This window comes from Rhinolophus sinicus, chromosome X (genome assembly GCF_036562045.2).
Source record: "Rhinolophus sinicus isolate RSC01 chromosome X, ASM3656204v1, whole genome shotgun sequence".
NCBI lineage: Eukaryota > Metazoa > Chordata > Mammalia > Chiroptera > Rhinolophidae > Rhinolophus > Rhinolophus sinicus.
In genome coordinates this window covers 68,174,742-68,193,773 of record NC_133768.1, presented here as the reverse complement: position 1 = coordinate 68,193,773, position 19,032 = coordinate 68,174,742, and the positions used below count along the sequence as shown (strand labels likewise).

At 37.8% G+C, this 19,032-nt stretch overlaps 1 protein-coding gene across 8 annotated transcripts in view; it reads left to right on the top strand.

Annotated features, from left to right (window-relative positions):
- Positions 1-19,032, top strand: part of SYTL4 (synaptotagmin like 4) — a 68,882-nt gene that overhangs the window by 6,606 nt on the left and 43,244 nt on the right. Inside the window, exon 1 of one of the 8 annotated variants that reach the window (XM_074323548.1) lies at positions 5,375-5,392. The exons of the other annotated variants lie outside the window; for them this stretch is intronic. The gene's annotated coding sequence lies outside the window, so the exon portion shown is untranslated. Of the gene's footprint in view, positions 1-5,374; positions 5,393-19,032 lie in introns of those variants that run through there. 8 annotated transcript variants of the gene reach the window in all.

The window sequence follows — 19,032 nt, the reverse complement described above, 5'->3', positions numbered from 1 at the left end:
TTTCCCTCCCTCCCTCGCTTTGTTCTTTCTTCCTTCCCTCCCTCCCTTCCTTCCTTCTTTCTTCCTTCCTTCCCTCCCTCCCTCCTTTCTCCCACCCTGTCTTCACTTAAATATTTCTTTCCCTCCCTCCCTCCCTCCCTCCCTTCTTTCTTCCTTCCCTCCCTCCCTCCTTCCCTCCCTTCCTTCCTCCCATGCTGTCTTCACTTAAATGTTAAAAAATGCAAATATATCACAGAATTGTACACCTGAAACCTATGTAACTTTCCTAACAATTGTCATCCCAATAAACTTTAATTAAAAAAATACAAATGGAATCATAATATATATGTTTTGCAATGTATTGTTTACTTAATATTTGTGGCAAGCTTCCAACATCAGTATATATAGAAGTGCTTGTTTCTTTTTAACAATGGCATAGTATTCCATTTTATATATGTACCATAATTTATTTAATCAGTTTCCTATTGATAGATGTTTAAATTGCTGTTGTTGTTTTTTTTGCTGATTCAAACACTGAGCATTCTTCTGATATATATTTGTGCATATAGTTGAATATCAGTAGGATAAGTTTTTCAAAATGGAATGGATCCATCGATAAATGGTCAGTGGTCCTACAGATTCAGAGAGGTCTAGGAAGATGCAGACTGACTATCGTCCATTGGATTTAGAAGGTTCTTGATGACCTTAGAGGAAATTCAGGGTAGTGAGGGTTGAAATTTTAGAGTTTGGTGGGTTGAGAAATGATTGGACGTATGACTAAGTGGCGGAAGTGAATATGGACAATTCCTTAAAGAAATTTGGCTCTGAAGAGCAGAGAGAGCGTGGGTGGTTGTAGGGGACAGGTTGAGAGCCAGGGAAGGTTTTGTTTTGTTATGTTTTGTTTTTCTTCAATTTAGGAAGGACTTAGATGTTTTGAAAGGCTGATGGGAAGTAAGGGATGATTCATATAGCAAAGTCTTTACAGGGAAGGTCCTTATACCAGATAGAAAAGGATCCAGAATGAGGTGGAGGGATTACCCTTAAACAAGAAAGAGGAAGAGCATTAGTGTTGGGAAGAACAAAAAGTGAATAGATATAAATGAAAATCAGTTTATAGATTTGGCAGCAGGAACTTGTCTGAGGGCATTTTTATTTCTATATGATGTAAGAGGAAAGGTCATCCTCTTAGAGCAGGGATTGAGATGGGGCAAGGTTTGGGTTGGAGATTTGAGATGGTTGAGGAAGGTTTGAAATAGTTATTGCGGTGACCAGGAGAGTAAACTAAGATCAGGGAAGCGTACTTGGAGTGTCAGGCAGTGTTGAGGTAAGCTTGGTGACGAAGAATTCATATTGATAATAATCTACCAGCTTGTAATTTTTATTTTCTCCAGAGATCTCAGGAGTCCCAGTGCAGGCATAAAAGCACAACAGTTGGACTCCTCTAGGGTTACGTTTTTGTTTTTTTTACCAGATATTTGCAATGAAGATACGGGTTATTGAGGATATTGACAAGAGTGCAAATGAAACAATAGAATCCAAACTGTCTAGGAAAGGAAGTGAAGACAAGGTGAACGTAGAAGTTCTGTGGAAAGACGAACTCTCCCCTGTGAGGTCTGAGTACCTGTGTGAACAGACTAGAAGGATAGGGGTTTGTATTCAGAGTGGAGTGGAGTATTTGAATTAATAATATCAGAAGTGGAGAAGTCCTGGGTCATAAGCTCTTGGGTGTGGCTGAATGTGATATATGGTATTTTTGATGCCAGCTCATTCATTCAACAAATATTTATTGTGTGCATATTATGTGGCAGACATTGCTCTATGCAGTGGAGATACAGAGATGAACAAAAAGTCCCTTTCTCATACAGTTTTCTATCTAGTAGGGGAGATTATTCATTTTTATAAAATAAAAGGGCATCCTCATTGATATGCTGGTTACTGAATGTGTGGTTCTAATTAGAAATAATACTAATACTACCAAGGGCAAATAGTCATATATATGGGGCTAGGAAGTCCATCTAGATATTTTGAGTACCTTACTTTATTGTAAGTTATATTGACTGAATTATGAAAATTCCTATGTCCTCCCCTTAGAACTTTTTAAGGTACTTTCATATGCTATGTCAGAATTAAGGATAAAACAAATACCGTGCTTCCCCGAAAATAAGACCTGGCCGGACCATCAGCTCTAATGTGTCTTTTGGAGCAAAAATTAATATAAGACCCGGTCTTATTTTAATATAATATAGGACTGCGTCTCATGTAATATGACATAAGACCGGGTCTTATATTAATTTTGGCTCCAAAAGACGCATTAGAGCTGATGGTCCGGCTAGGTCTTATTTTCAGGGAAACAGGGTATATACACATGTAATTTGGACATTGTAGCAGTTTTAAATTTTCACACTTTAGTATTTTTTTAATATTAGGATGTTGCTTCTAGCTGTAGACCAGATGTTGGTAATGCATGTACTAATCTTGTTCTAGGGATTTGATGTAATGTGTAAACTAATTATGGTTGAACAGGCAGTTTAAGAGGGAAAGAGGGCTTACAGTATGTTAATATTTTATTTTATATTCTCCAATCTATACCGATGTTTATTTTATGTCTCATTGGCCTTAAATAACACCTTAAAATTATCTGTCACATATACTGTTCAATTTAAGTTCAACTACAGGTTATTGGATTGCGTTTAAGGTTTCTGTGGCCATAGCTAGATCACAGCATCCCTAAAATTAAAAAGAAACCAAATGCATGAAATCACAGTTATGTGTGAACATGGGCTGGATTAGTCACGAACCATCATGATTTCTCATTTAAGGGAATTGCGTGGGTGATTTTTAGGTGATGTGGCCTGCAAGAAAGAATTAGATGGTAGCTAGAGTTCAGTTTAGAAAGCCCCACCATCTGTGACCTTGGCAGCAGAAGAGGGTCTTCTCTATGGGGGTGCTGGTATATCAAAACTTGTTGACTAAGGAAAGATAACGGGGTTCCATACAATGATGAGGCTTAAAAATGACAATGTGTTGGCTCTCACCAGAGTTTAAAAAATGTTTTATGCATGTAAATGACATGAATTTTAAAATATTCTGTTCTTTTAGTTGGGGATTTCCGATCTTTTTAAGCTTTGGGGCTGTTAAGGAAAGGGACTTTGGCAGAGAAGAGGATGAACTCATCATCCTTCACCCCATCAACCTCATGGGGCTCTTGTGAGCCCACCTGGGTCATATGAGAGGAAACTCCCAGTGTAGCTCTTGCAAGCTGGAAAGCCAAATGGGATTTGTCTTAATATATGCATTTCCCCTGTTGCCAGGGTGGCGGGGGTATGTGTATTTGTATGCATAGTCTCGTTTTTATGATCTTTTCTACTTCTATGTATGGAGGTCTGCTTTCTAGGATTGGTGGTAGATTTAAGATGCTCGGAGTTGCTGAGGAGCAGGAAAAAAAGTGTGAAATCATGAAAATAAGATGACACTTCCATGTATCCAAGTAACTACTCTGCAAGAGAAACATATGTATTATATTGAGACAACTAGCTTCCCTCTGGGATTCAGTTTTGAGAAGTATGTATTACTTTCAGTGGGAATTTCTTCAAACCATTTTTGAATAGAATTCAGTGGTATTGAAAAGTAACCATGTAGATTTAATCTGGAGGAAATTTTCCACACCTATGATTCTAAGAGCTAACAAAAGAGACTCTATTTTAGTTACTACCATCCTCCTCCCCCCGCCCCATATGCTCCTACCATCCTTGAGAAGGAACATCCTAGATGAGGAGAATGGGTCCTTTCCCATGTGCAGAGTTGCTCTGAATCCGTTACACATGATTGCGGGGGGAGGTCAGGGGACTGAGAAAGTAAGCCAGACCAAGGGCCTCTCAAGCGTTTATTTGTTATTATCTGAGGACTTTTTAAAAACTCTGCCTCTAGTGCCTAAGTGTAAGATGTCTCTTTTTCCAAATATCACCATGTATAAGCAATATTGTCAGAATATGAAGAGATCCAATAGCATTGTGGTTAAGAGCTTAGACTCTGGAACCAGATTGCCTGGGTTAAAAAAACCCAGACTATCAGTTATAGGGCATATGACCTTGGGCAAATTTGGTGCTTGACGTGTACCTCCCTTTCCTCATTTGTAAAACGTGATAACATAGTACCTACCTCATAACATGATTGTGAGAACTAAATGACTCTGTGTGTGTAAAATGCTTTGAAAAGTGCCTGGTACATAATGAGCATTTTAGAAGTGTTAGCTGCTTTCTTCTTCTCCTCCCTTTCTCCCTCCCACCCTCCCCCTCCTCCATCATCATCATCCATCATCATCATCATCATCATCATCATTTTAAAAGGAACTAAAACTGCAAAATGCCTCAGTACATGCAGACTACAATTTTGTAGAACCTATTTTGAAAAAGATTGTGGGATCAATTGTGTATATATACCACAACTTCTTTATCCATTCATCTATCGAAGGAATGGAATACTATTCGGCTGTAAGAAAAGATGATATAGGAACATTTGTGACAACATGGATGGATCTTGAGAGAGTAATGCTGAGCAAAACAAGTCAGACAGAAAAAGCAGAGAACCATGTGATTTCACTGATATGTGGTATATAAACCAAAAACAACAAAAGAACAAGACAAACAAATGAGAAACAGAAACTCATAGACGCAGACAATAGTTTAGTGGTTGCCAGAGGGTAACGGGGGCGGGGGGTGGGGGGTGGGAGATGAGGGTAAGGGGGATCGAATATATGGTGATGGAAGGAGAACTGACTCTGGGTGATGAACACACAATGGGATTTATAGATGATGTAATACAGAATTGTACACCTGAAATCTATGTAATTTTACTAACAATTGTCACCCCAATAAATTTAATAAAAAAAAAAAAAAAAAAGATTGTGGGATCAAAAGAAACTTAGTGCAAAACCAAAATGAGAATCTTGTAAAATTGAGAGCTAGTTATAAATTTCTTGTTGTTAAGAGAGAGTAAAAACTTGGCTCCCATAACACTTTTGAGAATGGACCCACTGTGGTCAGGCCAGGGCATGTTGTCTGAGGCATGGATGTGCTCCATACGTGACCTTGCCAGGGTCTAGACCCAAGCCGGCGACTGGGAAGCCTCAGTTGCCCTTTGGTTTTGAAGCCTTGATTCCGACTCCTCTATGACGCCACTCTTGTTTTTGATCCTATTTTTAAATTTTATGCTGTGTTTGTTATGTTTTGTGTATCTTTGTAAGTCACTTTTTAAGTCCTGTCTGGAACAGTGTATAAATAAGTACTTTTAAACCGATCATGTCTAATTACTAACATTTGCTTAATATTTATGCTTGTCAGCCTACTTCTATACAGAGAGGTACCGTGGCTTTCCATCTGGGCAAGAATACTGATTAGATTTCTCAGATTTCATGGTAAGATGTCAAAACAACCATATGCTCATGTATTTTCCAAAGCATATGGTTAATAATAATTAAAACCAAAAGCTACCAATATTGGGTGCTTATTCTAGACCAGGCACTGTGCTATGTCCTTTACTCATGACATATACTTGAATCCTCACAGCCTTAGGCAGGAGCTCTTAGTCATTGTTTTTACAAATGCAGAAACTGAGACTCAGGGAGGTTGAATAACTTGTCCATGGTCACGCGGCTAAAACATAGTGAAGCTATGGTTTGAACCCAGGCAGCCTGGGCCCAGATCCAGAGTTTGTAGGCACAATTCCATTCTCTACTGCTCTTAATTAGAAATCTAGCACATCAGAACTCCAAGTCCTAATAGAAGAGGTTATTCTGTGTTACAGAACATCCACAGGTCCTGCAGATTTTACCCTCATGTTATGTCTTCAGTATGCCCCTTTCCATCTCTAGTACCGCTGGCCCGTACTTTGGCCTCTCATCATCCTTTCCCTGTATTTATATCACAGCATCCTCAAATCTATATTCTGTGTCACTGTCACAGTGATCTAACACATCCTTGCCTTCCTTAAAACTCTTCAGTGGTTCCCATTATCAAAGGCTGATTCATCTTGTTTCTGAGCATAACATACTGAGCTCCTCTGTCCATGGGATGTGATCCCCCCTGTCTCTTGCACATGCTGTCTTACAATTTGCTATCTGGTATCACTGCACTGCTTGCCCACACCACGGTGCTTTGTGCCACCATGCTTTTATAAATGCTGTCCACTCTACCTGGCTAACCAGCTGGCACACAACATTTATAACCAGTTCACATTCTACTGCTGGTATCTCTTTTTATTCTCCTTTCCCCAAGTTGGAGTAGGTGTCCCACCTTGATATTCTCATAATGCCCTGTACGTGTATTCTTTGGTTATTGTGTTCTTTTATGATTATCTATTTAAGCATCTCCTTTGTTAGAGTGTGAGCTCTTTATGGGCAGGGTCTATGCATCATTCTTTTATCCTTAGCCAGATAGCACAGCACTTAGCACATACTTGGCCCTCCTAACTAGTGAGCATTCTGTAAACAGTTCAGAACACAGAACCCTAGGTCAGGGAAAGAAGTAGGATTTTGAAGGCCTGAAACCACACATATATTCAGAGAAAACTACCAGGACAGCAGAGGGAGGTTTCACAGAAGAATCTTCGGGGCCAGATACATTTACATTATTTACTCCAGGAGCCAGAAGGGGTTTGGGAGGATGAGAGTGGGGATCTGTATCCAAAAAGAACTTGGAAGGATCTGAGAAACCAGAGTTAGCAGCTTTGTGATTTGAATCTACCTTAAATTTGTCTGAGTGGCCTTGACTAGATATCTAAGACAGATACATTTTAATAAACATATTTAGAGTAGTTTTCTTGGAAGGACATCACCCTAAATGTAAAGGGGACAGTTGATAAAATAATCAATATAATATCCCAATGTAAACATTTTATTGATTGTCGGCAATGTTGCATTTTCACTCAGCTATTACCAACCAAAAAAGATGTTAACAGTGGGTGCCTTTGTGCATACGTGACTGGATTCAAACAAGGGGATTTAGGGATGGTTGCATCTCTGGAAACTTTCTTTTCTACATGGAATCCTTTTTTTTTTTTTAAGTTTTGCTGACTCACCACATAACCTGCATTTTGTCTCATTTTCCCATGCTCTAAAATCAACTCTCTTTTATCTTTAGATTTTAAAATAATTAGGTTTTTCCCCCAAAGGGGACTGGAGTTTGCTAGCCTTTTTAAAAAGATTTTTATTACAATATAGCTAACATACAACATTGTATTAGTTTCAGGTGTACATCATAGTTATTCAACAGTACCCACCTGGCACTAGACATAGTTATTAGCTTATTATTGATTACATTCCCTGTGCTAAAGAAGTGATCACCACGATAAGTCCAGCAACTATCTGACACTGTACCACGCTATCACGATATTATTGACTACATTTCCTATCTTGTATATTGCATCCCCAAGACTTACTTGTTTTATACCTAGAAATTTGAACCTCTTATTCCTCTTTATTTTCTCCCGTGTTTTAATTTTTCAATTACAGTTGACAGTATTTTATATTTATTTCAGGTGTACAGCATAGTGGTTAGACATTTACATAATTTAGTAAGGACCCCCCCCCCAGCAACTAGTACCCACCTGGCACTATACATAGTTATTACTATATTATTGATTATATTTCCTATGCTTTACTTTACATCTCCATGACTGTTTTATAACTACCTGTTTGTATTTCTTAATCCCTTTACCTTATTCACCCTGCCTCCAACCCCCCTCCCATCTATTACCCCAATAGATCTATTACCCATCTAATACTATATATAGTTATTACAATATTATTGACTATATTCCTTTTGCTATACCCTACATCCACATGACTGCTGTGTAACAACCAGTTTGTACTTCTTAAGCCCTTCCCCTTTTTTGCCCACCCCAAACCCCCTCCCATCTGGCAACCATCAAAATGTTCTCTGTATCTATGTTTGCTTCTGTTTATTTTGCTATTTAGATTCCACTTATAAGTAAAATCATAGGACATTTGTCTTTCACCATCTGACTTACTCCACTCAACACAGTACCCCCTAGGTTCATCCAAGTTGTCACAGATGGCAAGATTTCATTATTTTTTGTGGCTGAGTAATATTTCATTGTATATATACCACCTCTTCTTTATCCATTCATCCACTCCGGGACACCTAGGTTGCCTTTATATCTTGGCTATTGTAAATAAAGCTGCAATGAATATATGGATGGGCATGTCCCCTCGAAGTGGTATTTTTGGTTTCTTCAGATGAATACCCAGAAGTGGGATTACTAGGTCCTTCTTTGTCTCTTGTTACAGTCTTTGTTTTGTTTTATTTTTTTCAGGACCTGGGCTCAGGCCCTAGTTCTTTTTAACTTTATTTTTTTTATATTAGTTTCAGGTTTACAAAACTATAGTCTTTGTTTTATAGTCTATTTTGTCTGCTATCAGGATTGCTACCCTAGCTTTTTGTTTGTTTTTTTGTTTCCATTTTCATGATATACCTTTTTCCATCCCTTTTCTTTCAGTCTCTGTGTGTCTTTTGATCTGAAGTGAGTCTCTGGTAGGCAGCATATGTAAGGGTCTTGTTTTCTTATCCATTTAGCTTCCCTATCTTTTGATTGCAGCATTTAATCCATTTACATTTAAGGTAATTGATAGGTATGTAGTTATTGCCATTTTATTATTCATATTTTTTATTTTTATTTTTCATCTTAAAGAAGTCCTTCTAACATTCCTTGTAATACTGGTTTGGTGGTGATAAACTCCATTAGCTTTTTCTTGTCTGGGAAGCTCTTTATCTGTCCTTGATTCTAAATGATAGCTTTGCTGGGTAGAGAAATCTTGGTTGTACGTCCTTGCTTTTCATCACTTTGAATATTTCATGCCAATTTCTTTTGGCCTGCAAAGTTTCTGTTGAGAAATCAGCTGATAATCATGTGGGAGCTCCCTTGTAGCAAACTAACTGCTTTTCTCTTGCTGCTTTTAAGATTCTCTCTTTGTCTTTAACCTTTGGCATTTTAATTACGATCTGTCTTGGTGTGGGCCTCTTTGGGTTCATCTTGTTTGGGACTCTGCAGTTACTGGGCTTCCCCACGTTAGGGAAGTTTTCTGTCATTATTTTTTTCAAATAAGTTTTCAATTCCTTGCTCTCGTCTTCTGCTGCCCATATAATGCAAATGTTGGTATGCTTGATGTTGTCCCAGAGGCCCCTTAAACTCTCCTCATTTTTTTGGGGTTCTTTTTTCTTTTTGATGTTGTGGTTGGGTGTTTTCTGCTACCTTTCTTCTAAATCGCAGATTCAGTCCTCTGCTTCATCTAATCTACTGTTGATTCCCTGTAATGTATTATTCATTTCCATTATTCTATTCTTTATTTTTGACGGTTCTTTTTTATATTTTCTATCTCCATTTTTACATTTTCTATCTCTTTATTGAAGTTCTCCCTGAGATCATTGTGAATCCTCATAACCAGTGTTTGGAATTCTGTGTCTGGTGGATTGTTTATCTCCATTTTGTTTTTCTGGAGCTCTGTTCTGTTCTTTCATTTGGGACATGTTTCTTTGTCTCCCAGTTTTGGTTGCCTCCTTGTGTTTGTTTCTATGTATTAGGTAGGGATGCTATGTCTCCTGGTCTTAGTAGAGTGGACTTATGTACCCTGTTTCCCTGAAAATAAGACCTAGCCAGACAATCAGATCTAATGCATCTTTTGGAGCAAAAATGAATATAAGACCCAGTATTATATTATATTATATTATATTATATTATATTATATTATATTATATTATATTATATTATATTATATTAAAGACCCAGTCTTATGTTGTAGTAAAATAAGACCGGATCTTATATTATTTTTTGCTCCAAAAGCCACATTAGAGCTGATTGTCCGGCTAGGTCTTATTTTTGGGGAAACATGATAGTAGCTGTGTTGTGGGGCTCAGTGGCACAGTCTTCCTTGTGACCTGGGCTGGGTGCTCCAGGTGTGTTCCTTGTGTGAGTTGTGTGTAGTTGCTATTTGCAACTTCTTGTAGTTGAGCCTTAGTTGCTATTTGCATGTCAATAGGAGGGAGTGACTCTTGGGCTCATTGGTTGTGAGCACTGGCTGTGACTACAGTGGAGGAGCTGTGGTGCAGGGGCTGATGCTATAGAACAGGATCTGCCTCAGCAGAGCTCTGGTGCCTGCCCAATCCACCCCTTAGGTGTGTTGTCCTTCGAGGTATTTGGGTGATGCTCCAGCTCTTTTTGAAGCTGGCCACTGGGTGTGCCAGCCTAGGAGGAGACCACCTGGAAGGGGACCCGCTACAGGTCAAGTTCAGCTGCAGCCTGTGCCCCACCCGGGGCCACCCAGCAGGAGCCACAAAGCAATCCAGAGATGGGCACCTCCCACGTTGTGCTTGGAAGTGCCTTGAGAGGCCAAGCTGCAAACCTAGATGGCTGCCACTAGTGCCAGGCTTAGGGCTACTCAGCCAGGAGTATGGCACATACTCAAGTCAGATACTGCTTGTCTTGGTTCCGTGAACCTTTGAGAGACCCTAGGAAAGTCTGCAGCATGAGCCAAGGCAGGTAGTTGGTATGAAAAAGCCACTGGAATCAGCTTGGGTGTGCCTGAATGTTGGGTGGGGCAGGGTCTCAGAATCACCAGGGTGTGGTGACCAAATAGTGTTAGCCAGCTTGATGGAGACTCAGATATGGCGGCTGCCTGAGTCTGCACGCAGGGAAGGGGGAGGGCTACCAAGGAAACAATGGCTTCTGCCAGCTCCTCTGTCAGGGAGAAAGCTGCCCCTCCAGTCCTTGTCCTGAAGCCAGATACTCAGTTTCCCCCCCATATGTCCCTGTCACCTCTCCAGCTGCTGTACCAATGCTGGAGCTCAGAGCCATTATGCAGTTCCTTTAAGAGGAGTGCCTGTGACGTCAGCTGCCCTCCGTCTCACTCAGCAACAATCTCTGCTGGTTTTCACAGCCAGAAGTTATGGGGACTTCTCTCCCCAGCACTGGAACCCTGGGCTGGGGAGGTTATGGGAACCCTCGCTCCTCTGGGGGATACCTCCACAGCCAAGATATCCCTTCTGATGTTTAATGGTCACACGTGGGAGTGGGACCAGTTCGTTCTGTGTCTCTGACCCTCCTACTGGTCTCGAGTTGGCTTCTTCTGTATTGTTTTTAGTTGTAGGGCTTCCTGGAGTTTGCTAGCCTTTAGTGCTATGCTTCACCCATGTTTTGGAAACACACACACATAATAGATATTAATTCGGACAGTGGTTTAGATTGGTCTGCTTCAGATACTGTAACTGCCTTGGTCCAATTAGTTAATAGAGTCCACTTTGGAATATACCTTATGGCAGCACAAATCCTTATCCATTATGCTGCCCTACTTCATCAGGACAACTGTATTACAGTCATCGGATGATTTAGTCTTTCCTAATTAACATACATCATAATTGTAAGTGAGCAGAATCACCATAACATATGAGATTGGACAATTAAGTTCGTGAACTCATCCTAGAAAAAGTGCTACATACCTCACTGCTGAATATCACTACAGTCACCTTCGAAGTACTCCCTTTGGGAAGCTGTGCATCAATGCCAGTGCCTAGTCCACTCTTCAAAGCAGTTTTGGAACTCTTTTTCTGGAATGGCCATCAGAGCTGTCATTGTATTACCCTTGACGTCCTGAATGTCATCAAAATGTCTTCCTTTCAATAGCACTTTTTCTAGGATGAGTTTGCGAATATAATTGTCTGACCTTGTTCATCTAAAAATAAAAGAAGTGCATCATTGGATGCACTCATTAAATAATGATTCTCATATTATAGTTTTAGGAAACAATTATATAAATGATTTGGTGCTGTTTGGAGTATGCTGTCTTTTTCACATTTTTGACAAATGGTTCAAAACTTACTGAAATTCTTCATTTGGAAGATAAAATACATCTTTTAGGCAACAAAATTAAATAATAATGGAAACATTTTTTTAGACCCCACATATAAGTGAAATCATGATATTTGTCTTTTTCTGTCTGACTTATTTCACTTAGCATAAAAAAACGCAAGCTTAACTGAATTGAATTTTCTATTGTATACTCAATAAATCTTTTATAAGTTTAAATCTTTTGGTTTCAAAACACTTTAATTTACTGTAAAAGAGTAATAGAGCTCCTGTCATCAATATATGATTTGTAATGCCTTAATAAAGGGTATGATGTCTAATACCCAACTTTTGTGGATAAAATCTAAAGTTTAATGTGCCCTTACAATCTCAGTATTGTGGTGAAAGCTGTATATTTTCGTACATGAAATAATAAATATTGCATGTGCAATAAAAAACAAACAAACAAACAAACAAAAAAACCCAAGCTTACAGATACAGAGAACAAATTGGTGGTTGCCAGAGAAGGTGGAGTGGGGGTGGGATAAACTCCAGTTATAAAATAAATAAGTCATGTTGATGTAATATAGAGCATGGCTACTATAGTTACTTTATACTGTGTTGCATATTTGAAAGTTGCTAAAAGAGTAAATCTTAGAAATTTTCGCCATAAGAAAAAAAATTTGTAACTATGTATGATGACTGATATTAACTAGACTTTTGTGGTGATCATTTTGCAATATACACAAATACTGAATCATCTTGTACACCTGAAACTAATATAATGTTATATGTCAATTATACCTCTATTAAAGTAATAATAATAATAAAACATTTTCAAATCTACTGTTTTAGTTATTCTCTATGGAAAAAAACAACCTTTGACTTTGAATGCATTTAAAATCTCTGACTGCCTTATAGGTATTCTAGGATAGTAAAACTTCTGATTACAATAATGTTTAGTTACACTTAATCTTAAAATTTATAAAAACAATGTTATTAAGGTATAATTTACATATAATAAACTGTACATATTTAAAGTATAAATTTGATAAATTATAACATCTGCATTTGCCATGAAACCATCACCAAAGTCAAGATAGTGAACATACCTTGTGCCATTTTATAATCCTTCTTTCCCTCTCAGTATGTAGTATACCCCCTGCCAAGGCAACCACTGATCTGTTTTCTTCTATAGACTAATTTGCAGTTTCTAGAGTTTAAATGAAATTATGTAGTATGTGGTTTTTTTTGTCTGACATTTTATCAGTCAGCATAATTATTTGAAATTCAGCCATATTGTTGTGTATGTCAGTAGTTCATTCCTTTCTATTGCTGAGTAGTATTCCATTGTATGGATATACCACAGTTTTGTTTTGTTTTTTTTAAATCTATTTAGCACTTGATGGATATTTAACTTGTTTTCAGTTTTGGCTATTACAAATATTTCCATTATTAATATTCATATGCAAGTGTTTGCATAGACATATGCTTTTACTTTTCTTGGATAAATACCTGAAGGTAGGAAGGCTGGGTCATACGGGAAATACATGTTTAACTTTTTGAGAAACTACTAACTCTTTTCCAGTGTGGTAATACCAATTTTACATTCCCACAGCAATGTATAAAAGTTCCAGTTGTTCCAAATCCTGGCCAACATTTGGTACATTTAAAATTTTAGCCATTCTAATAATGTGTAGTAGTATCTCATTGTGGTTTTAATTTGCATTTCCCTAATGATTGATGATGTTGAGCATCTTCTCATGTGATTATTTGCTATTCATATATCTTCTTTGGTGATGTATTTATTCAAATCTTTTGTCCATTTTTGAAATCTGCTTTTTAAATTATAGAGTATTGAGAGTCCATATATTCTGGATACAAGTCCTTATCAGATGTAATATGTGCATATATTTTCTTCCACTTATATGGCTTGTTTTTTTATTTTGTCATCAGCATCTTTCAAAGAGCAGAAGTTTTTAAGTTTAATGAAGTTTAATTTATCCAGTTCTGGATCATATTTTAGGTGTCATATCTAAGAAACCTTTGCATTTTTTTTTTTTTTTTTTTTTTGCATGTGGATCTCCAGTTTTTCCAGCACCATTTGTGGAAAAGACTATAATTTCTCTACTGATCCTTCGCACCTTTATCAAAAATCAACTGACTGTAAACATAAGGATTTATTTCTGGAATCTATTCTAGTCCATTGATTTATTTGTATGTTTGTGTGCTAATATCACACTCACTTGACTACTACAGTTTTATAACAAGTCTTGAAATCAGGTTTTGTTAGTTTTCCAACTTGTTCTACATGTGTTTTGAACCTCACAATATATTGGGGTTTTTTTTTGCTCAAAACAGTCAATTATATTTTTAAAAGAGATTTAAATAGTAAGAAAAAATATTTTTACCCACATAGTTACCATTCCATGAGCTCCTCATTCCTTTTTGTAGACACATATTTCTATCTGGTATAATTTTTCTTCTGCCTGATGGATTTTCTTTAACATTTTTTATAGTGCAGATCTGCTGGTGATTATTTCAACTTTTGCATGTTTGAAAAAGTCTTTGTTTCACCTCAGCGTTTGAATGATATTTCATTGGATTTAGAATTCTAGGTTGATAGTTTTTGGGGGTTTTTTGTTTGTTTGTTTTTTTCTTTTCGGTATGTAGAGGTGTTCCACTATCTTTTCATTTGCATTGTTTTCAATGATAAATTTGCTTTCATCACTATCTTCATTCCTCTGTATGTAACATGTCTCTCCCCCCAAGCTGCTTTTAAGATGTTCTCATCTTTGATTTTAAGCAATTTGACTATGGTGTGCCATGTGGTATAGTTTTCTTTATATTTCTTGTGCATGAAGTTGATTGAGCTGCTTGGGATCTATATGTTTATAGTGTTCAACAAATTTAGGGGAAAAAATGGACATTATTTCCTCAAATATGTATTCAGTTCCCCCCATTTCCTTTGGTCACTCCAATTACATGTATATCAGGCAGCTTAAAGTTGTTAAACAGCTCATTCATGCTCTGTTCCATTTTTTCAGTCTTTTGTCTTTTTGTTTCATTTGGATAGTTTCTATTGCTATGTCTTCAAGTTCACTAATCTATTCTACCAGTATGTATAAGCTGATGTTAATCCCATCCTGAGTATTTTTCATTTTAGACATTGTAGATTTGGTCTCTAGGTTTGATTTAAATATTTTTTTATATCATCCATGTCTTTATTTAACTTTTTGAAACATGGAATGCAGTTATAATAATGGTTTTAATTACTTTGTTTGCTAATTCTAACATTTGTGTCAGTTTTTGATGGCTTTTTCTCCTCATCATGAAATGTACTTTTCTGATTTTTTGCATGCCTGTTAATTATTTTTTGGGTGCCAAATATTGTGCATTTTACCTCATTGGGTGCTGCACATTTTTATATTACTATAAATATTCTTTTTTTTTGTTAAGAATACTTTTTTAAATTTAAAGTTTTTTATTAAAATATAGCTAACATAAAATATGTTAGTTTCAGGGGTACACCATAGTATTCAACATTTATATACTTAAAGAAGTGATCACCATAATAAGTCTAGCAACCACCTGATGCCACACCATGCTATCACAATATTATTGACCATATTCCCTATACTGTATATTACATCCCCATAACTTGTTTGTTTTATAACTGGAAATTTGGACCTCTTATTCCCATTTACCTTCCCTCCTCTAAAAGTTTTCAATTACAATTGACATTCATTATTATTTTATATTAATTTCAGATGTACAGCATAGTGGTTAGACATTTATATAATTAGTGAAGTGATCTCCCTGACTAGTACCCACCTGGCACTATACATAGTTATTACCATATTATTGATTGTACTCCCTATGCTTTACATTATATCCCATGGCTATTTTGTAACTACCAATTTGTACTTCTTAATCCCCTTACCTTTTGAACTCTGCCCCCAACTCCCTCCCATCTATCACCTCAACAAATATAGTACCTATATGACACCGAACCGTTATTACAATATTATTGACTATATTCCTTATGCTATACCCGACATCCTCATGAGTAGTTTATAACAACCAATTTGTACTTCTTAATCCCTTCTCGTTTTCACCCATACCCCCATACCCCTTCCCATCAGGCAACCATCAAAATGCTTTCTGTATCTATGAGTTTGTTTGTGTTTAGTTTGGATTTTGTTCTTTAGATTCCATGTATAAGCAAAATCACAATGCACCTGTCTTTCTCTGTCAGGCATACTCCATTCAGTACAATACCCTCTTGGTCCATCCATCCTGCTGCAGATGGCAAGAACCCATTCCATTCCCTGGCCGAGCAGTATTACGTTGTATATATGTACCTACTCTTTATTCATTCATCTATCGAAAGACAACTTGGCTGCCTCCACATCTTAGCCATTGTAAACAGTGCTTCAATGAACATATGGATGTACACATCTCCTCAAAATAGCATTCTGGGTTTCTTCAGATAACTACCCAGAAGTGGGATTGCTGGGTCCTTCTTTGTCTCTTGTTATAGCCTTTGTTTTAAAGTCTGTTTTGTCTGGTATAAGTATTGCTACCCCAGTTTTGTTTTGTTTTTCGTTTCCATTTTCATGAAATATCTTTTTCCATCCCTTTGCTTTCAGTCTATGTGTGTCTTTCAATCTGAAGTGAATCTCTTGTAGGCAGCATATGTAAGGGTTTTGTCTTCTTATCCATTCAGGTCTCCTATGTCTTTTTATTGGAACTTTTAATCCATTTACATTGAAAGTAGTTGTTGATATATATGTAGCTATTGCCATTTTATTCATAATTTTGATTTTTTTGTCTTAAAGAAGTCCTTTTAACATTTCTTGTAATACTGGTTTGGTAGTGATGAATTCCTTTAGCTATTTCTTGTCTGAGATACTCTTTTATCTGTCCTTTGATTCTAAATGATAGCTTTGCTGGGTAAAGTAATCTTGGATGTAGGTCCTTGCTTTCCATCACATTGAATATTTTGTGCCAGTCCCTTCTGGCCTAAAAAGTTTCTGTTGAGAAATCAGCTGACAATCTTATGGGAGCTCCCTTATAAGTTACTAGTTGCCTTTCTCTTGCTGCTTTTAGAATTCTCTCTTTGTCTTTAACATTTGGCATTTTAATTTTGATGTGTCTTGGTATTGGCCTGTTTGGCTTCATTTTGTTCGGGGCTGTCTGAGCTTCCTGGACTTGTATGTCTATTTCTTTCACTCAGGTTAGGAAAGTTTTCAATCGTTACTTCTTCATATAATTTCTCAATCCCTTGCTTTCTCTCTTCTCCTTTTGGTACCCCTGTGATGCGAATGTTGTTATGCTTGATGTTGTCCCAGAGGACCTTTAAACTATCCTCATTTTTTTGGGATTCTTTTTTCTTTTTGCTGTTCTGTTTGGGTGTTTTCTGCTACCTTGTCTTCCAAATCACTGATTTGATACTCTGTTTCATATAGTATGCTGGTGATGCCTTCTGGTGCATTCTTCATTTCAATTATTGTATACTTCTCTTCTGACTGTTTTTTTTTAATGCTTTCTATGTCCTTTTTAATGCTTGCTATCTCTTTGTTGAAGTTCTCACTAAGTTCTTTGAGCATCCTTATAACCATTGTTTTGAACTCTGTATCTGGTAGGTTGCTTGCCATTTTTTGTTCTTTTTCTGGAGTTGTCTCCTGTTCTATCATTTGGTATGTATTTCTTTGCTTCCTAATTTTGGCTCCCTCTCTGTGTTTGTTTCTATGTATTAGATAGATCTGCTATGTCTCCCAGTCTTGCCAGGTGGTCTCATGTAGTAGGTGCCCTGTGGGGCCCAGTGGTACAGTCTCCCTGGTCACTTGCTCTGGGTGCTTCAGGAATGTACCCCCTGTATGCCTCCAAAGCTTTCTGAGTCACCATCCCTCTACCAGAGCCCAGGGTGAGTGCCTGTGAGTGAGTGAATCTGTGCACGGTCCTTTAAGAAAACATCTGGTTTTCCAGCAGCCTTCCATCCCACCTAGATGGTCAGAATCTGCACTGTTTTTTCACAGCCAGATGTTGTGGGAGCTCCTCTTCCTGGCACCAGTACCCTGGGCTGGGGAACTTGGTGTGGGGCTTGAGTCCCTCACTCCTTCTAGGGGGAAACCTCCACGGCTGAGATATCCCTCCTGATTATCATCTGCCACATGGAGGTTTGGGGCTGGCCTGTTTCACGTCTCTGCCACTCCTGCCAATCTCAGCTTGGCTTCTTTATATCCTTAGTTATAAAACTTCTGTTCAGCTAGAATGGATCTCCAGGTTGATTTTTCTATAATTTAGTTGTAATTTTAATGTGTTCATGGAAGGAGGCAGCAGAGTGTTAATCTATTCTGCCATCTTGGATCTCTACTATAAATATTCTTGAGCTCTGTTCTGGGATGCGTTTGACTTACTTGGAAACAAATTAATCCTTTCAGGCTTTGCTGTTTAGATTTGTTATGCAAGACCAGAGTAGTGCACAGTCTTCAACTAATTATTTCCATTACAGAGGTAAGACCCTTCTGCATACCCTGCCCAGTGCCCAGTGAATCATGAGGTTTTCAAGTTTGCCTGGTGGAACAAGCACTGTATGAGTGACAGACGCTGTTCTTTTGAGTCCTTTTAGCTGGTTCTTTCCCTGGTCTAGGGTAATGTCCTCACAGGTATGCTGACTAGTCCTTTGGTGAATACTCGAGGGAGACCCTCTGTAGCTCTCTGAAGATGTTTCTTTATCCAGATCTCTCAGGCACTCTGTCTTATGTACTCTAGCCACCTAGGTTTTCCCAGACTCAGCTCTGTCACCTCAACTCAGGGAGTTCACCAGGTTCTGCCTACATTCCTCCTCCCGGTGCGATGGCATGCAAATTGTCTCAAGGCACTAGGCCTGGAAAATCAGAGGGCTCATCCTATTTGTTTTCTGTTTCTCAGGGATCACAGTCCTTTATTGTCTGATGTTCAGTGTCTCGAAAACCACCATTGTTTCATGTATTTTATCCACTTTTAAAATTAGTTCCAGGTGTACAAAATAATGTAATAGACATTTACACCCCTCACAAAGTGATAAACCCCCTCCCTCAATCTACTACCCCTCTGACATTGTATATAGCTGTTATAATTCCATTGGCTCTATTCCCTATGCTGTACTCCATATCCTGTGACCATATATGTATTAAATTATAGTTGACATTCAGT